The sequence below is a fragment of the Leptinotarsa decemlineata genome, unplaced genomic scaffold (assembly GCF_025532065.1).
Source record: "Leptinotarsa decemlineata unplaced genomic scaffold, Ldec_3_MD MMD2_tig00026354_RagTag_RagTag, whole genome shotgun sequence".
NCBI classification, from domain to species: domain Eukaryota; kingdom Metazoa; phylum Arthropoda; class Insecta; order Coleoptera; family Chrysomelidae; genus Leptinotarsa; species Leptinotarsa decemlineata.
The window spans coordinates 8,235,900-8,257,462 of record NW_027412702.1 but is presented as its reverse complement, the minus strand read 5'-3'; the positions used below and the strand labels follow the sequence as shown (position 1 = coordinate 8,257,462).

The window sequence follows — 21,563 nt, the reverse complement described above, 5'->3', positions numbered from 1 at the left end:
TCATACGATCATACGTGTGCTCGTATTCGCTCAGTGAGAACCGGCAGTGGCTGGTCGTGGTTTGGGAGTGTACGTACGAGTAGTAGTTTCCAGTGAAAGTTCGAAAGTAGTAGAAGAACGTCACATTTCTTGTTAAGTTTCACGTTGTGTTTGTAGATCTAGTAGGTGAGTTTTCTGTTTTGTACCAACTGGTTGATTGGTTTCGAGTTTGAATGAGTTAAGCGAATCTTTTATCTTCAACAGTTTCGAATGCTTTCGCACAGGCACTGCTTTCAGGATTTTCTTGCAGTGCTTGTGCATTTCTAGCAAAAAATCCAGGATTATTTGTCACAGGATATCAATGGCAAGTCTAGAATCCTGAAATATGAGGGGGTGTTTACAAGGATAAGTTCTTAGACATATTAAATACCAAGGTTGATTGTTTTCTTTCAAATTGTACGTAATTCATGATATTTTGATATTTTTTTTTATTTTAGTTGAAATTAAAACATTTGTTGTAGATCAACTTGAAATGCTAGAAGCCCATTTTCGTGAAACTGTCATTAAATTATGTCGAAAGCAGAAATTGAAAAAACGATATTAACAGTTTGTTTTCCTGATCGTTTTTTTTATTTCTCAGTAGATTCGGTATATATCAAACGAACTTAGATGAAATTGAAATGAATATATATCATATTTCATTTTATTTCGCACACCATTTGCATTTATTCTTTACCCAACAAAAACACAACAAACATCAAACAAATAGACAGCTTCAAAAACTGTAAAAAAATAATATACTACTACCACTATCAAATTTCTAGCTAGATCGGACTCTGTTACTAATGGTATATTCCACGATGATACTCTAAAGAATATCAAACGTATAGAATGATGGATCACCCAACGAAACATTTCCATTATTGAAAAAGTATTTCGTATGTTCGCTGCTGCTTCTTCCTCATCCGTTGAAACAGTATTCTCCATATTTTGGTTTAGCTCTTTCTAAATGAATCGATTAGAAACCCAAAAAGCTACAAAATTACTTTTTCTTCTCATATTTTATTTTAAAGTAGTTGTTTTTTTACATAAAGCCCTTGTTTTTTCAGAAATATTTGTTATATTTATTAAAGATGTTGTCCTTACGATATGTACTATATTGACTCCAAGGTTGACCTATAAATGATTTCCTTAAATACAGCTACGATAATAAAAATGCAGTTATTCATTTAATAATTCTGATAACTAAAAAAAATTACTTAGCTAACTGAAAGTTTCGCTAGGATCTCAGGAAGAAAATCTGAAAGGTTTCGTTTAGTATTTTCAAAAATAACTAGAACAGTAATTATACTGCGAGAGTTCTAGGCCATTCCTTATGTGAAAACGCGTGCAAATTTGAGAAGGACCATTCTGGCGATTTTACGACCTCCGAGCGGAACCTAGTGGAACACCCTACTCGAGTTAGGTGTGACGTGTGTGAGAGTTATACGATGCAATATGTATAATAATAATAATAATACTTTTTTATTATTTCCTTGTTAAAAAGTACATTGTTATACGTACAGTAACAAGGAAAACGTCTGAGGGTAGGACACGTTACAGAGTATAATGTTTGTAGTAATCAATAATCTAAAAATATGATACATATAATTATTATATTATAATTATATTATGATACATATAATTATTAGTTTGGCTAAGATTATGTAGAAAAAATAACTATAAATAAATGAAAGTTAATTTTATCACATAGTTGTGATATTTTGTCATTAAAATATAAAAAAACAGTTTAAAGTTCGTCAAGTGTGTACTTAGCAATTTTTTTCAATAAGTGCCTTTTTCAGTCTTGATTTAAAAATGTTAAGATTTGGTGATATTTTAATTGATTCTTCTAATTTATTAAACATTTTTGGTCCAAGATAAAGAAAAACTTTCCTGATAAAGCGTTGTTCTATGAATATTGGGCATCAGTTTGTCTCTAGAACGAGTTGGATAATTATGTTGCTGGGAAGGTGTATTATGCTTGTTTCTATAAACATATATACACAATTGATAAATATAGAGACCAGCAACAGGTAGTATATTGAGATTTTTTAAAGCATCTCTACATGATTCCAACCAATACCGGCAATGATTCTTATTACATTTTTTTGCAAAATAAATATTCTTTCAGCAGCAGATCCGGTATCCCAATTCAAAATTCCATATCTCAAGTGGCAGTTTATGGTCGCATAGTATAAGCTCAGTAAAATCTCTTTACTAGAAAAATTAGCCATGAATATCGGAGCATAGCAGTTTTTTCTCAATTTAATACAGAGGGTCTCAATATGAGGAGTCCATGTGTGTTTGTAGTCCAAGGTGACGCCTAACATTTTTGTAGAAGTACAAGATTCAATTGGCAGATCCCAATTTTCATGGATAACAAAATGTTCGGGCCAGTTACTAATTGTGACCATCATCACAGTTTTAGATGTATTGAGTGTTAAGTGTTTTTTTTTCTGCCCATATGTTTATTTGTTTATGTACATCCTGGGTTCTTTCCTGTAGGGTCGTTACATCAATTTCCTTCACTATGAAATTTGTGTCATCTGCATACGCTACTGTGTGAATAGTTGACAATCCTTGAAAATATTTCATCAGGTCATTTGCATATATCAAAAATAGTATAGGTCCAAGGATTGATCCCTGTGGGACACCCTGCCTAATGGTTGCCAACTGACTGAGAGTGTTTTCAACACTGACACGTTGCCCTTAACCACATGCTCATTGAACTCAAAAAGTGCTGTTTCAGTACTTTTGTTCTTTGTGAAACCGTGTTGGTTTTTATATGTATATAAGGGAGAAGATGATGACTTCAGTGTGAACTAGGGCACAGTTTTATAGCACTTTTCAGTGAGGCTTTTATGCTTTTTATAAAACTACTTCAAGATTATTTTATAACTGCTTCCTGTAGCCTTAACGAAATTATTTTATTGGAATGCTGTCAAACACAATTTTGATTTCATTATCATATTGTAACTTTAATGATAATTTCCCAACTATTTCATAGTACGGTATATTTACTACAACTCCAAAACAATAAAATAACTGTTATAAAATCAAATTGCTTCCGCTAATATATATTAGCTGTCGTCAAGAATAAAATGCAGCATTCAAGAAGAAGAGCTGACATTGTTTTTAGAGGTCTAATGAAGTATAATTTGTCAGTTTTATTTGACTAGCGTCCTAATAAATATATATACCTAATAACGTCGTGTAATATTGGTCATTGGAAAAAAAATAAGAAAAGTGTTTCGTTTTAAACTAAGACTCACGTTACCTAGTGCTTCAATTTTGTTCTTGCTAAAAACAGGAAAAGGTTGTTGATGATTAAAATCCGTCGATTTAAGTGAAGCATCATGTTTATATACACTCAAATTACTAGCTCAACACTTCTTCGAAATTCAGCCTTTATAATGGATGGAAGAAGCTTCTTAGCCAAAACATCCCGACAGATAATATTCATCCAAAAAATACGTGGGAAATCCTGTCTTCATTTTTATAGAGATCTATAACTTTAAAAGAAGTCCGACTCTGCCGCAATACCATCACTCCTAGAACTAAGTGTTTCTTAACAGTTTTATAGTGATAACATAGAAGCTAAAACACATCAAAACTCTTGCTATTGATACCAAATTATTTTATAGAACGACGCCATTATAAAATAATAGTAATTCGGAATACTGCCTTTAGATGAGTTGAAAATATGAATTACTGCACATATAGTGATATTTACAGATGAAAAAGATATATATATATATATATATATATATATATATATATATATATATATATATATATTATATGATTATATTATTTAGAACAAACAGTTAATTTGCGACTAGAAAATTAAAACGTCGACAGTGTGAATTTTTGTATAATTAATAATTTTTTCCAAAAATTTTAATACAAGAGTGGCGTGCTTAAATTTTACATAATAGGCTATATATTTGTCAATAAAATTTAATTCGCAGTTAAAATATCAATCTTTGAAGCATAAACAATGTATCTAACAGTTTTATAAGTACAAAAGTGAAATTATATTAAAATGGCCCCAACGTTTCGATTTGTTAGTTTTTAGTTGGTGACATATCTATAATATTTTCCTAGTGTCCAATACAAAATTACTTCTTGCGCCTTTAATAAAACATTTTGAACACTTTTTTATTTTATCGTTATCGTTTTGGACTGCATTATATTTTATAAAGCTTACTTGGAATTACTAAAAAAACTGTCATAAAATTGTGTTTAAATTATTTTATAGTTGCTGCCGAAATGTTTATAAAACTGTGTTGTAGTGTTTGTAAAAGGCCTTACAAAATATTGATAAAGACTATAAAAGTGCCAATTTCCTATTTATAGCTGTTTTATAAATACATTGAAAATATTTTTGGGGCAAATTCAGTTTCATAATTTGTTTCTCCGAAACGTTTTCACAACCACTATGAAATATAAAATTGCTAGTTGGGCGTATCTTCGTTAATAATAGTCGCATCGTCACGTGTAGCACATCAAATGAAAGGGAAACAAATGCATAATGTACCGACAAAGAAAAAACAGAGATGGCGCAACATGTCAGAAGGGCACTAAGTCGTATCTTCGTTAATAATAATTGGATCATCACGTACAGCACGTCAAATGAAAGGAAAAGGAATACCGAATTCGTCGACAAAGAAAAAAACAAAGACGATGCCAAGAGAGCACTGAGTTGTTGCCTTCTTTGTCGATGAATTCTGCATTTCTCTTCCTTTCATTTGACATGCTGTACTTGACGATCCGATTATTATTAACGAAGATACGACTTAGTGCCTTCTTGGTATCGTCTTTTTTTTTAATTCTTTGTCAATGAATTCTGCATTAATTTCCCTTTCATTCTGCACGTGATTATGTGACTATTATTAGCGAAGATACAACTTAGTGCCCTTCTGGTCATAAGCTCTGTTTTTCTTTATCAATAAATTCGACATTTCTTTTTTCCTTTCATTTGATATGCTATACGTGACGATGCGACTATTATTAACGAAGATACGGCTTAGTGCCCTTTTGGTATGTCACCATCTTTGATTTTTCTCTACTCCACACTGACGTCATCGTCATCACCTTCTCCCTCATATATACATAGATATTGCATCATATAGCTCTTACACACGTCACACCTAACTCAAATTGGGTATTCCACAAGGTTCCGCTCGGAATGGCGTAGAACTCTTGCAGTATAATTACTTAGATTTTAAAAAACTTACTTATGAGATTTATTTTGGCAATTCAAGTACTTTTCCAAAACACTAGAGAATTGGTCGGGAATGCCGATTTCTGACTCCGGATATCTCCGACTCCGGACGATTTCGAAAGTAGACTGTATTATTGTATGGTACTAGATGGAGGTCATTTTGAAAACTTTATCCGTTGATTGTGTTGCCATTGATATTACTTTTGTTGATTTCCTCAAAAAAATGAGCTACAGCGAATTTCCTGTGTATCTTAAATAAAACGTTCAACATTTAATTTCTCAATAACGAATGAACCAATTTCGAAAAAAATCACAGAAGTAATAGGGGGACAAAAAACCTTTCAAATGATGTATCACTCGACCTCCCATGTCATTGAAAAAAATAGGAGGGGTAGTTGCTGACCGCAGGGGGGTAAGTTTCGGATATGATTTCCATATCAGAATTAGTCCCACTAGAAATAAGAATTGACGTTTTTTTTTAGAATTTTCGATTACACTTCCGTTTCTGACTCACAGGGGTGGTCAAGTTTTCGTAGGAAAGCCCTGTAGTCATATTAATAGATTTCGCATTTTATTTACTTCGGTCTGGCTGTTTCACTTCAATAAATTTTTCAGTAAACAAGTATGATTTTATTCAGGTTATCAGTTACTTTTTCAATCAAAAAGGACACCAATTACTTTTGTATCTATTCGTTCCTCTATAGTTCTTGCTTGCGTAATAATTTCGAAAAACTTTTAAGTTTTGCCCATTTACTTGGTGACTATTATGCACTTAACATACCAACTGCCAGTGAAGATGTGAATGTGTTACAGTGTTGTTCCTGCTCGAAAAAAATATTGTAACAGTTTATGTCGAAAAAAGTAACGTTTGACAGAAAAATGTAACTTTTGAATGTTGATAGTTGACGTATCAAAACTGACAGGAGACTTGTGAAAATGCTCTTCAATTGCCGGTTTTGCTACGTTTTGATAAGTCAGTTGTCATTTTTTATGCGTACTCTGTCAGATGAAAGTTCCTCGAAATGTAACAAAATGGGTGAAAACGTAACATGGTAATTTCAAACATAAAAAAGTAATATTTTGTTACTAAAGCAACGCCAGGAACAACACTGGTAGGTATGCGAACAGAATATTTTACGAGAATGATTTATATTATCTAAAAGAAAACGTTCAATTTTTTCAAGTGAATCCAACCTTCTTAAATCATTATATAACAATACATGGTTATGAATATCATCTGAGATTAAATGATGTTGAACGGAAGTTCACATTTGGACTGTTAGCCTGACCTTGAATCAGTATCATCGGTACGAAATAGTTTTTGTACATTTGTCGTTGAGGTTGTTACATATTTTTCCTTAAGTTGAAAATAAAAATTTGGAGATGCTTTGTGAAAAAATATGTAAACTTCCGTTTGATCATCTAATCTGAGCTTCTTCCGCTTCCGAATTTCAAGTGTTCTAGATTCACTGTACTTACACTGTAGTGGGCAGTTTGAAATAGTTTATGATCGTTTTGGAATAGGTTTATTTTGAAGTAGCATTCAATTTATTCGCTAATTACAACCAAGGTTATTTAAAAGTCGCGTAAACATCAAAGATATATAATTGATAAGAGAACCCTGCACTTATTCTTCAAATGATTATTAAGTCATATATTGTTTGTACAATATTCTACTTATCAGTTATCTGTTGGTGCCAATTTGATTAGTTGAATTTAATCAGCCAGATTTATTCTTATTAATTTTGTCCTCCATTATGTACGAGTTTTTATTGGAATTGTATTAGATAGTTTGAATGTATCTGGAGAAATAGAAATTATTGTAATATGTTTACACCATTTTCATGCAGTATTTCATCATATGAAAGCTGTTCCTCTTATCTTTTTTTAAGAAATTAACACAGTGGAATATTTCTTCCGAAATTGTGCTTACATAAAGAAGCAGGTTTCCGCACCCGATACAGGTCGGTACTGATCGGTGCAGGGATGGCTTGCATAAAGAAACGAGGACGATTTTATACAACTGGAAATTATCTACAGCAAGCGCCAAACGTGATGGCGAGCCCGCCCCCATACGCACAAACTCATTTTCAATTTAACCCTCATTACAGCTCTTGCAAGGCATACAAATGCCCTGTACAGAGACGTATCATTACTTGTTCTCAAATGCTGTTGGTTTTTGGCATTGTCTGAATAATTTCTGTTGTTTCTGAAAAAATGGCATCGCCTAACAAAAAACCAGTCATCAAAAGTGTAACATTATATAACATTTTAATGAACTATTTATAGGTACGACACTGGCCGGTAAGGGGCTTATCGTAATCTAATAGTAATATGGTTGAGAGAGTCTACACCTGCGCAATCGCTCGCCATCACGTTTGGCGTTTGCTGTATCTATACTTACAAATGCGAAAGTCACTCACTTAACACTCACTCATTTATCTCTGTTTCTCAATTCTGATACGTCCTTAGAAGCTAAAATTTGGTAAATAGATGCTTCTTAGGTCCGAGATTCACACTAAGAAATTATTTTCAAATATTCCAACTGGGGCATCCCCCGTGGTATCCCCGCGTTTACTTATGAAAATTAGCTTTTCATCACTGTTTCTCCGTATCGTTATATTTTCGGAGGCCGAAATTTTGTATGTAGGTTCGTTTTATGTTGTAGATGTTCAATAAGAAAGGATTTTTAAATATTCCAACTGGAGCGTCAGCGTCTCCACGCCCTTGTGTTTCCGGTGGGTGAATTTATATTTAGTATCAGCATTGCACCCGTGCGGAGCCAGCTCGCTAGTTTTAAATATGCTTTGAAATATGGTTTTTCCGTTAACCAGCTATCGCACCCCTATGTACAACCCTCAGAAGTCGAAACTTGTGCGACTAACGAGGTCTTACCTTTTAAAGTGTGATTCCCAACACGGGTTGGACGATAGCAAGTGAAAATTGGGCGTTCAACCTGGGGCTTGAACCATCGGCTCACACATCGGCCGATTAACTGAGTGAACAAAGCACCCATGTCGAACCGCCCGGCTACCGACCGACCAAAATGTAGGAAGACAACATTTGGCGTCTCTAATATTAACAGAAAATGAAATAGATATGTCTTGTAATTGTAAATTATTAATGAAATACATTAAAATTGATGGAATCAAGTTGCTGATTTATCAAATACCAAGAATATCATGAGATGATTGATTTTTTTTTCAGATTTCTAATTTGCATTATGAAATAATGATTTTTAGAAGAAACTCTTTTATTTCTTATATAATTATTTTATTGCATCAAAAGTCATTTGTTTATATATTATTTTTGCCAGAAACTATCACTATTAAGTAGGTAACCATTTTTTGGTTAATCATTTTTGTTACAAAAAAATTCACTATAATTTTTCAAATACTATAATTAACCGTGCATAAATTGAAATTAAATATCAAATAGGAAAACGGAAATTTCAGGAAATGGTACATGATTGCTTATAAAAAATTGAGCAAAACTTAATTTTTTTTTGGAAAGAAAGTTTTTGGCTTTCTAATACTCCATCTTGATACAAAAAAAATGCGGGAAACTTCCAAAGAAAGGAAGTAATCAATTTGAAAATAAGTAACTCTATACATGGATGTGTAGTAGATCATGCAAAAAAGCAACTTTCAGACACAAACTGGAAGAAAGCCCTCCTGAAACAGCTACTTTCATGTAAACATTGAACTACACGAAAGAAAAAAACCATTCTTTCGAAACAAATACTTTTACATGAAAACATTTTTTTATAATGATTTTTTTAAATGAACAAATAAATATAAAGAATCCAGAATACTAAAAGGGTAATGAAAAAAAAGATTTTTCAAAATAAGCTACTTGATATTAGTATTTTCTTGTAAAAATTAATTAATAAAAAAATTTGTTATTTGAAAAATACATTTTCATGCAATGATAAAATTGAAACGATTTTCTTCTAAAAATCATTATTTGTGTTAATAATCCAAAAATAACCTCGTGAACAAAAAGTTTAAATCTTCCTCTTGAAGATGATCACTTGGTGATTGAAACACTTGTCGAGGTGTTGAAAATAACGGTTTGGGGTTGGGATATCACTCTGGTAATATGCATTACTACACCAAAGGTTCCAAACAGTGCATCAAAAGAGTTAATATAAATTGATGGATGTAGCCGTTGTTACAACGTGTTAGATCATCATGAAATTAGAGCTTCCTATGTTGAATATATAAAAACATACTATAATATCATACGAAGTTTTGATTCTCATTTTTCGAGCGTTTATATCAATTTTTCAACAAGAAGAATGAAAAATTAAAAAAATAAGTATTTATGTAAATTTAATAATAAGAAAACAAAACAAACGGGATATTTGAAATCAAATTTCTTCAATAACTCATTCATGATTTTCATTTCACAATATATTTATTTCTCAGTACATTTTCTACTCTTTAAGGATCTTTTTAAAATTTTAAATTTTCGTGATATACGCAAAATAACTGTTCCTGTTTTATTATTTAACTAAATTGTTCATAACTTTCAAAGTATTTATTTACACAATTTGGTTCGAATCGAAAGACATCTCAATCATTATTTTCTATGAAGCATAACTCAGATTAGGCTAACTGGTATTTTTGAACTAGACAGAATGTTAGTTGATGTGGCAACTGCTTCTTATATCCTGTTTGAAATCCTTCGCGATTTAGTCCAATTTCTTGCTGAAGCTTTTCGTGTTATTGCATTGGTCAGGCGGTAACCGATTGGTTGATAAATCCTACCCATGAAACCACCATTATTGTGGAGGTTGATTTGATCTCAACTCTGGAACGTATGGTGTTGACTGGCGCATGTTGAAGAAAAAAACCTCCGTAATCGTTCGCTCGCACAAGTTTCGAATTCAGAGGGTTGTTCATAAGGGGATGAGGGGATGGTTAACGAAAAAATACAGTTTCAGCACTTAGATTTAATTTAAACTAAATATTTGATCAGCTTTCAACAATTCCATTCATTGTGGGTTACGATGGTTGGAATGGACAATAAAAAATTAAATTGTCTTCGCAAACTATAGCTTGGGCTTGAAGATAGTCAAGATATTCCTCTACGAGGCGTAACTGAATGATGTCTTGGTATCTATGCGCCATGTGATATTATTATAATAGTGATATTATGTAGATGTATCGGATCTAGTGTCATCTAGTAAAATTAACCGGCAATTGTGATCGTATCACTGGCATCTAATTTGAGATTTAGAGAGTTGTCCCCTTGTTTGTGATTTGAATAACAATAACGAATATGTAACAGCTGTATTTGCATAACTGAGTTATTCTTTTGAGATAATAGTGAGCCAGGGGTGTCTTATTTGAAGAACAAAAATATTTTCCTTTCAGCTTTTGTTTAACAAAAAACAAAGTGAACTGCAGGTTTTTAAGAGTGTCCTCCCACATCTATAATTTACTATGGAAAAAATAATATAAAATAATATAAAATTGGCTTTATTGAACATTCATCTAATAAACATGAAAGAAAAAAATACTATGTGACTGAAAAATCCTTGAATTCTGAACTCTGCTTTATACAAAAATATCAACCTGATACATCATAAATTTCGTTAAGAGAAGGTGGCAAACATTAACAAAAACAAAAAGACAACCAACAAATACTCTTATGTATCTATAATAGATAGAAAGCACAATAATTCAAAAGATATATTCAATGCTTAAAGTCATTTGGTGATAACAATACTCAATTTTACCTGGAAAGAAATGTCTTTTTCAAACGGTTTTATTTAATTTGCTCTGTTTGTTTGGATCAAATTTCGTAATGAAAGTTTGACCCCCTTGCTGGTTGACAGATTGGTCTGATATTTGGTACACACATTTAGTCTTGATGACAATACAATTCAATAAATTCTGTGTCATTGTGAATCCAATGTGGCCGCAGCTACAAAATGGTGGATAACATTTTATTTCACAACTACCACAATATGGGTATCAATGACAGGGCCTGACTAGTACTTCAGTAGTACACTATGAAAAAGATGCAAATCCAATATAATCTATACAAAGATCTTTGTCAACTCAGAATCGGGATACAAGCATGGATCTCCCACCCAAGTCATCAAGATTTTATATCGTGTCGAGGACTGTAGTTTTTACATATTTACTCAGGTTACGCTACGCCCAATGATTTTATTATTTTTTATATGATTAATACCGTTGATTGCTGAGGCGAGTGGTGTGATGACTGCTACCTAGGACCTTTCGAATTATTTTTTAGCTTTCATTACATTATCTATATCATTATTATCCCTTTTTTTTCAATAAAATCGTTTAACATAACATTTTTTTTAACTTATTTTTCCTTATGATGTGAAACTGCTATTTTCGAATAGTTAATCCCCAATTGTTCCAGAAAATACCATACGGTTTACGAATCAATTTCAATTCCATAATTTAAGTACCTTCGTACATTTCTGTAAAATATACATCCGTATCAGACGAGGTCAGATGGAATCCATAAGTTCCACTCATGAAACCACCAGTGTTGTGAATATTAGTTTGATCCCAACTTTGTGACGAAGGACGAGTCCAAAAATAAAGCGTTCGTGATCCAACACTAGTTGGACCGACCTAGGTCTCATTAGTGGTGGTTAAACCACGAACTAACCCAGCATTAGTTGGGTTAGTTGTTGTTTTTCCATTGGGTATCTGCCACACATACCTACAAAGTCGTATAGGTCTACATGAGAGGCAAGGGGTAAGGTGTTTTCACCTGATCCTGGAGCATGTCATATGTATCTCTTTGGGATATTACTTCAGCTTTCTGCGCGGCATTTGCTGGGTTAGTTGTTGTTGTTCCATCGGGTATCTACCACACGTACTTACAACGTCGTAGGTCTACATGAGAGGCAAGTGGTAAGTCGTGTAGTCTAAAGCACATTCGATTTTCTTTATTTAGTTGTTTTGCCACACCATGGTCATTTTGTACTGGCGAAATCACTTCTTTCACCATTTTTCCGTTCACATTCGATTTCGGATACAAGTATTTTAATCAAATATCTTGCTGCTGAGTTTATGATTTGCACAAAACACACCATATCGCAATTTTCGGGATCAATAGAAAGTTTTTAAGTTCCCCCATGAATGTGAAATTGCTGTTTGTATTTTATCGGTGGTAATGCCTTGGACATAATTTGCTACATCATAGAAATGCACTACGTCAGAAAGTAATTTTGTTACGGAGATTCCAATGTCCTGGCCTTTGCTCCACAACGAAGTCAATAAGAATGGAATGCGCAATTATTCCGTAATATCCTTCATATAGAAAAAATACCAACCATCGATTGTAAATGTATATGTTTTTCCAAACTTAATCATGCACAACGAATTCATTTGATTCCACTAGTAATTACTGAAATGCGCCTTGTTTAGCGCCGGTGCCAAAAATAAAAGAAACTAATAAAAGATAATACCAATCGAAACACTCTGATACTCGGAACATTGTTCGTTTTTGTTAACACGCTTTTATTAGCTTCACCTGTATATATGTATGTATGTATATATATTTGTTTGTTTGTAACTCTCAAGCTCTGGATCTGTATTTCACAGAATTATCAACATTATTGCTGAATCTATTCGCGGGCAGATGGCGCTCCTTCATATATCGAGATTATTGCTTCATATTATTCGAACTCACTTTACATGCGTTTCTACATTTGAAAAAAGTTATTTTTTCATTAACACGCGCGTCTGCTGCCTTATTTGTAACCCTCCTTTGCGCGCCTGCTGCCTTGGGCTCGGAAGCTAATTTTCAGGCTCCCTCTCCGGAATCGGAAAATATCAATGGTCGTTTCTCTAAACAATATACGGTTGATTGATCCCAAAGTTTTGATAAAATAAATATAGTTTTAAAAGATTAAAAAACACGCTTTTATAGCATACGAAACTAAAAAATGAAAAATAAATATAGTTTCAAAAACTAAAAATAACGCTTTTGAAGAACATCGAGCTCAAAAGTTAGAAATATTTTTTTAACAAGCTTAAAACAATAACGAACGAAAAATACTGGTATTATGGTGAAAAAAACGTGGGGGCTTTGTACCATATTTTTTTGTATATCAAGCGCCCGTCGTTTTTTTCGCAATAATACTAGTATTTTTCGTTCGTTATTGTTTTAAGCTTATTTAAAAATATATTTTTAATTTTTTAGTTCGATGTTCTTTAAAAGGGTGTTTTAGTTTTTTAAAATATATTTATTTGCTTTTGCTTCTGCTAAGTATTAAGTACTTTGAAAATGCTTGATAACAAGTCAAACAGTTCGATAAATCGCCAAGTTAAGCATTTACGTTTCAAGTAATTTCATTTTCAAGTCGAGTAGTTCTAAATTCATCTGTACTTGAAGAACAACCCTGAGAAAGTAAAGTCGATAATATCTCCTCTTATGATCAACGAATACCAAAAATAGATGAGGCTCCCCAAGGCGGTCCAAGGCTTCCCACTGCTGCATTCACTATACAAGGGCGCGTGTCGAAACAAAGCTCTCTGATCTCTCACCACTTCTATGAATAGCTTATTTATTTAAGTGATTAGTATTGAGATTATAATCTAGTAGTGATGCAGAAATATAAATAATTGGTTTGTCGTTTTTAATTATTGTTACGACGGTTAACAATCTTGGAAAATGACAAAACCTATATATACACACATCGAAAAAGTCTAGGGATATTTTTAAAAATGGCAATATTTTTTTTTTAGATCGCTTTAGGGAAAAAAAAGTTGACGGGTGATTATTAAACAAAATTTATTAAATGGTCAAAAATACTGAGTGCGCATATAAGCAAAACTAAAAAAAAATATGGCTCTTCTTTGGCACCCCGAAAAAAAATCATACCTAATACAAAAAAAATTGGAATCAGTACAAAGTATGGCCTCCACGCTGGTTTATTACGGCCCTACATCTATCATGCATCGACAAAATGAGATTGTCAATGTCTTGTTGAGGTACATTTGCCCATTCAGCGATTAAAAGCTCTTTCAATTGAAACGTTGTGTGAATGTTCCCCATATGCGGAGTAATTCTTCGTTGAAGCATGTCCCACACATGCTCGATGGGATTCAGGTCCGGTGATTGTGCTGGCCATGGCAATACATCAACTCCTTCGTTGGTGAGCCAGTCAGTCACTAGACGCGCGACATGTGGACGAGCATTATAGTGCATTAGGTGGAAGTTTTCACCAACAGTACCAGCAAACGGACGGACGATAGGTAGAAGAGTGGTGTCGAGGTACTGTCGAGCTGTGAGGGAGTGATTTGGTAAAACGAGATCGGTTCTGCCGCCGATCATGATTCCTCCCCATAGCATTACTGTACCACCTCTGTATGTGTGGACTTCCTGGACGTGTCTCAAACGTTCATTATTTCCAGGTCGTCTCCACAGTCTTACTCGACGAGAATCTGGATGAAATCCAAATCTGGATTCGTCTGTAAACAAAACTGTGGCCCAATCATTTGCATCCCAGTTTTGATGTTCTTGACACCACTCTAATCTTCTACCGCGATTGCCTCTCGACAAAGGTGGACATCTAAGTGGATTAAGTTAATTCGTACCCTTAATCCGTTAACGTGATGTATCTTTCTTACTCTACAAAATTCATTTCAAATGTATAATTTTTATACGTGTCATAAAAAACCTGATATGTCTATTTTATCTGTTCTTTGGTAATAGACAGATTATTCTTATTGATTAAAACAAAACAGGTTAGAGTGGAAAATATACTATATGTAATATTTTCAATTGAAAGTCCGTTTAATATTGATTACTTTCACTTACATATCAAATGGAACAATACGCTTACTGCATGTATATACATGTGTACGGGGAACTAGTGGTATGCAAATTATTGACGATAAGAATTTATGAAAGTTTGTATCTGACCCTATTTCCTAACCTTTATTTGAGAAGATGTGATAAATTTCAGTTGTTATTTTCGATTTTGTTCGCCTTTATAGTTGATATTCCGAAAAAGTATCATCAGAAAATCATTTAAAGAATGTTCATCAACACTTGTGAACCTACTACGAAAGTGCACCAAGTTTCTTATATCGTTTGTTTAAAGATGGTTGACAAATGTTTCGTGGTGTATTTCATTAGTTCGGACTTCCATTGTCTAATATGATATAAATTGATTTGAAATCCCTGAAAGAATCTGTAAAAAAATAAAAAGATTAGCTGAAAAATAACAATTATATTAAGCAAAAAAAAACTGAAATTATAATGAAATGAAATACAAGCAACAACCAAAAAATAAAAAAAAATGAATTATTAACACGAGATGAAAATTAAAAAATTATTAACAAGAAATGAAAATAAAAACATTCCAAACCAAGTTACTTCGGGTTATCACCCGAAGACTATCACCCAAAGACGATTGTGGATACTAACAAACGAAACGTCGTGAAGTAACTTGTTTTGGATATTTTTAATTTTAATTTCTTAATCATTAATTTTTTATTTTCATCTCGTGTTTAATAGTTAATTTTTTTTGATTTTTTGGTTGTTGCTTGTATTTTATTTCATTTTAATTTCAGTTTTTTTTGTAATTTACCTTTTTTTTGCTTGATATAATTGTTATTTTTCAGCTAATCCTTTTTAATTTTTTACAGATTCAGGAATTTCAAATCAATTTATATCAAATTAGACAATGGAAGTCCGAACTAATGAGTTGCAAGTTTCCTATATGTTTAATAGTTAATGAAAATTGTAATTCAAAAAACCGCAATCCTTTTATTGAATTTCATTTTATTTTTTTAACTTTTTACAAACAATATTTTAAGACATGATATACAAATGAGTGATAAAGGAAATGAAATGATTCGTTTGGATCGATCGTAACGGGACAGTGTCCCTTTCATAAACATATATTGTAGTAAATACGTATCAATAACATGTAAGGTATTATATTGTAGTAAATACGTATCAATTACATGTAAGGTATTACCGATATCCCCGCTACACCTTAATGAAATTTAACAACTTCATTGAATTAAACAAAATCCAACTTCATGTTTCAGCAATTACATTTCATACTTGAAGGGGTTATATTTTAAGGAGTGATTAATTTTTTGGGAATGAAAGTTTTTGGCTTTCTACTACTCCATCTTGATACAAAAAAGGATGAGGGAATCTTCCAAAGAAAGGAAGGTAGTAATCAATTTGAAAATAAGTAACTCCATACATGGATGAACAGCTACTTTCATATAAACATGGAATTACACGAAAGAAAAAAATTCTTTCAAAACAAATACTTCTATATGAACACTGAATTATACAGAAGATACTTTTCTCTACTCAGTTTGTATTTCATACATTCGTTGTGGAATTGAAATCAGATATCATTTTAATTCCACAATGAATGTATGAAATACAAACTGAGTAGAGAAAAGTATCTTCTGTATAATTCAGTGTTCATATAGAAATATTTGTTTCGAAAGATTTTTTTTTTGGTGTAATTCAATGTTTATTTGAAAGTAGCTGTTTCAGGAGGACTTTCTTTCAGTTTGTTTTTGAAAGTTACTTCTTTGCATGATCTACACATCCATGTATAGAGTTCTTTCCCAAAAAATGTTATACTTATTATTCACTACACTGCCTACTTAATTTCTGATTAACGAAGCGGGCCTAAGAAGCGATTTTTTAATTTTTTTTACGTTGGTTCAATCGTCTCGAACGTGTGTGGAGAGAGGCATAAAAGTTAGAAGTCTTTTGAGTGCTCGGAGATTTTCTGCTATCGAAAAAAGATGGATCAAATAATTTGCATCAAATTTTGTGTGAAAAATAGTGCTCAAAAACGCTTGAAATGTTGACAGTGGCATATGATGATTGTACTCTTAAGTCAGAAAAATGTTAACAAGTGGTACAAGCTTTTCACAGAAGGTTGAGCAGATGTGAATGACGACGCTTGCCCTGGACGCCCCAACATAACAGGTGAAAATGTTGAGAAAGTGAAGAAAATTGTTAAGGAGAATCATCGAATCACTATTCGGTTGGCTCATGCTATGCGATTTTTTTGGAAATTTTGGGCAAGAAGCGTGTGACCACGAAGTTCGTTCCAAAATTGCTGAATTTTTATCAAAAAAAACCATCGTATGAGCATCGCTCAGGAATTGTTTAATGACGTCAACGGCGATCCAGCATTGTTTGAAAGAGTCATAACTGGTGACGTACCTCATGCACCTGCCCATTCGTCATTGCTTGTTCGTAATTTTTTAGCCAGAAACAACACCGTAATCATGCCTCAACCACCGTATTCACCAGATTTGTCCCCTGCGACTTTTGAAGATACCCATGGAAGGACAGCGTTTTACGACGATTGAGGATATGAAATTCGAATCGCTGAGAGAGCTCAATGACATACCAAAAAGTGCATATCAGAATTGCTTGAAAGATTGGAAGAAACGCTGGCACAAGTGTATTATATCTGAGAAGAGCTACTTTGAAGGGGACAAAATACAAATCAATGAATAAATAAACATTTTTTGAGAAAAATTAACCATTTTTTCAACAGAGTAGTATATAATATTCGAACGCTTTGATAAATTTTTTTCAAGTTGTAATTTCTCCGCATATCACGTCAAAGCAGAATTTTTTTTTCAACCTTTTGGGAAAAGACAGTATAAAGTGAATAAAAAGGAATGCCGAGAAATGTGTGAGGCAGAGAAATGAAAGGTCTAGATATATTGAAAAGTAACTGAAAAATCTGCACAGATATAAGTTGCCAAATTGTAGATGTTCAATTGATAAAAAGCATAAAGTGACCAACTACTTTTGTTGTTGCATGAACAATTTGGAAAAAATATGTTCGAGCAAAAACATCAGATATATAGAAAATGAGGAAATTCGAAAGGCCATAGAAATGTTGAACTGGTTACGTCTAGAATTCCTTTATCACCAATACGCCTGAATGAAATATTCAACGAGGAAATTTGCATGTCAGTGTACATGACCTTGGATTTATGGTGTAATATACCATAATGTAAGTCGATTTAACAGCTGAAAATGAAAATATTGTGGAATACACTTTCACTGATTGGCATTTGAATCGGATTTCTCAGAGAACGAAATATAGTAATAGTAGTAAAAATACATTTACAAAAACAAGATTTTATTTCGAATCTCTAAAAGGAATAAAATAAACTTGGAATTGAATCGAACACGTTGTAAATGAAACATCTATAATTTTTTTCAGAATGATTTATATCAAGATCAAGTTACATATATTGTATTCTTGTTCATGTGCACAGGTAAATATCTCGACAAGTTCTTATATCATATAAATTGTGTAATGTAATAAATTGATGGGTCTGATTCAATTCAACATTTATTGTCTTCAGAGCATGCTACTGCACATTTGTTCATTTAATGCGTCATTCTTGCATGGTCGATCCCAAAAACATTTGTTCGAGCACCACCAAACCATTATATTTCAAATTTACTTTTTTCCTTCAATCGCTTCAATTGATATCTAGATCATAGGGGTGCATACAAATAACTAGTCCGCCTCTTGACGTCACATTTCTTATAGTGTTGCGCTCATCAAGCCCATTATTTCATATCTAATGTTCTCACACTTCCCTCTTGTTTCATATATGAACGATTCATTTCACTGCTACACTGACAATATAATACAAACACTTTAATTGTAACTTCAGACTAATACTCAAGTATATATCGCCTTATTAGATCACTTACTTCGTACCGCACTTTCAACTAGATTAGCCCCATCTGCCTGTTCGTAGTGTTTATATATCGTTATGGAAGTATCTGGAAGTCTCTCGAAGCGACGCGACATCTAGAGCCATCGAGAATCGCAAATCGAGTTGAGCGCGACCTCGGCCAAGTCACAGTCGATTGACGAAAATCAGCGTCGGCCGTCGTTATTTTGTTTCAGAGGAATTTAGAACAATACTTTCAGACATGAGCAGGTACAAGAATATTGTATCAGAGGAAAAAGAGTTGTAAGACTACCAAAGTCTAGAACAACTAAGATCAAACAATCTTCTCTGTATCTATCCATAAAATGTTTTAACGCTCTTCCGAAGCATCTGTGAAGCGAATTAGTTTGAATGAATTAAAAAAAATGTTAATCAAGGAATGTTTCTACTCCTTCGAGGTGTATTTTACTTATTTTTCATACCCCATATACTTTTTGTAATCAAGTTACTTAACATGTTATTTTCGTGACGTGAAATATTTATTGATGAATTATACGTTTCTATATACGTAAGTATTTGTATACTGTAATATTTTACATTTATACATTTTTACTTTTTGTGCATGTACTTTATGTGACGTATGCATAAACACTTCTGTGTAATAACATGAATAAAGTATCTATCTATACTCTGTCCATCTAAGCAACGGAGTGCTCCAAAACATTATCATGTATAGTTCACGTGATCTCCTAGGCAATGCTGCTTGTACAGAGTCGCACTAAGGAGCCACCCAAATTTTATTGATTTTTTTTCAATAATATTGGATATAGTAAATTTTTTAGGTGTAGTCTAGGGACACAAATTAGCAGTTTCTTAAGCCGTACTAATACTTGACATTTCAAAAAATTTAAACTTTAAAATACCGTATATGTAAACACCACAGGCGTTAAAATGTAACTGACCACTCCTACACTGTAACAATTAATTTCGTCAGCCGATTGCAGTTTAATCTGATTGGCCAGCGTTATAAGGCTTGTTTATTTTACCCAATAGATGCAAATCTGCGTGGTGATCATGCTTTGATCACGCATCTATCTTTGTTTGGGTCGCTTTGTTTGTTGGATGGATATAGTTTATTTATCATAGGGGTTACTGTGTGAATGAGAAATCTCTATTATGTAACGTTGGCCATATTGCATGAAAATGCTAGCATTTGGAGAACGAGAACCAAACGTGTGTTGAATTGCACCTCAATCGAACACCAGCTAGTGGGACAAATCCAACATGAAAGATTTGATTACAGACGTTGGGGCTAAATATAAGCTCGTAATAATGAAACCCATGGGTAGTAGAATAAACATAGAAGTTATATAGATGGTGTCCTATTCGAAGGACCATAATTATAACCATTACCAAATAAATTGGAAACGATGATTATTTTCATAAAACTATGTTTTTCGATGAAATACAACAAATGTAAAAGATATATAATGGTGAAAATACTGCATTTAGTGCCGTCGAAGATTTGGAAGAATTGAAAAAATTTACTTACTTATTAGTATTGTTTTTTTTATTGATTCGGCCGTTACTTGATGAAGATCCATAGTAATTTCAAAAACTACACCTCATGATTTGATCTCCATAAACTTCATTTGAAAAATGTTTCACAACATGTTTCCCTAAGACATCACTTGAAAAAGCTAATGTCTTAGCGAAACATGTTGTGATATACTTTTCAAATGAAGTTTGTGGAGATCAAATCGTGAGGTGTAGTTTTTGAAATTATTAGTATTGTCGTTAAAATGACATTCGACATCTAATTTATGTTCCGGATCTGTCCACTCATCCACATTCATTTTTACGTAAGCATCATTATTATTATCAGTTATTGAGTGGTTTATTATTCCGGACTCCGGTAGGTTTTGAAAATAAATGTAGATAATTATACAAAATAGCTTTAATAAAAAATGGAAAATAAAACACTAATGAGCTGATCATCATATTGTCTCTAATGTTTTTCCTGATATGATGCACGAGAGATTGCTACCGAGATTAAAAAGTATCTAAATAAGAACTAGTAGATAATGAAAGTAAAGGTAAATTGACAGTTACTGTAGTTTAATTCAAAATTGTTTCAATTATAATAAAATAAAATAAATACTCCAAAACGTGAAGTAATTTGAATATCGATCGAGTTCTTACTAGATACTTCTACTTCTTAGGGCCATGAATATTCTCTCAAGTTTATCTTTCCAAAAAATGAAAAAAAATGCAATATATGTTTTTGTGCTAACCGCTGCCAAGCTTTGTATAGGGTTTTCCAACAGAGACTTCCGAAATGTCATTGTTTTTCGAGTTTGAAAGCCGTGGATTTTTGGAATTTCTTCCTGACGTTTCGCTGGCGCGAGTGGCTAGCTTCTTCAGATGTTTAACCATCATGGATTGCAGTCCGATGACTAACTTTTAGGCTTCTTAAAGCGTATTTATGCCTTGTCAGGTAATCAGTTGTATTGGTACCTGTGTTTGTACCTGTACGTGTACCTGCACTTGTACCTGTACTTGAACCTGGAACATTAACAATCTTGCTGCCTGTTGTCATTCCGTTCGTTATT

The 21,563-nt window shown here is 32.9% G+C and overlaps 1 protein-coding gene and 1 long non-coding RNA gene across 6 annotated transcripts in view; one reads left to right on the top strand and one right to left on the bottom strand.

Annotated features, from left to right (window-relative positions):
• The window catches only part of LOC111507664 (ATP-citrate synthase-like), a 59,513-nt gene that overhangs the window by 8,894 nt on the left and 29,056 nt on the right, over positions 1 to 21,563 (top strand). The window contains exon 1 of one of the 5 annotated variants that reach the window (XM_074184485.1): positions 6 to 165. The exons of the other annotated variants lie outside the window; for them this stretch is intronic. The gene's annotated coding sequence lies outside the window, so the exon portion shown is untranslated. Of the gene's footprint in view, positions 1 to 5; positions 166 to 21,563 lie in introns of those variants that run through there. 5 annotated transcript variants of the gene reach the window in all.
• LOC141486464 (uncharacterized) overlaps positions 1 to 21,563 on the bottom strand; it is a 47,177-nt gene that overhangs the window by 22,655 nt on the left and 2,959 nt on the right. The window lies entirely within an intron of this gene.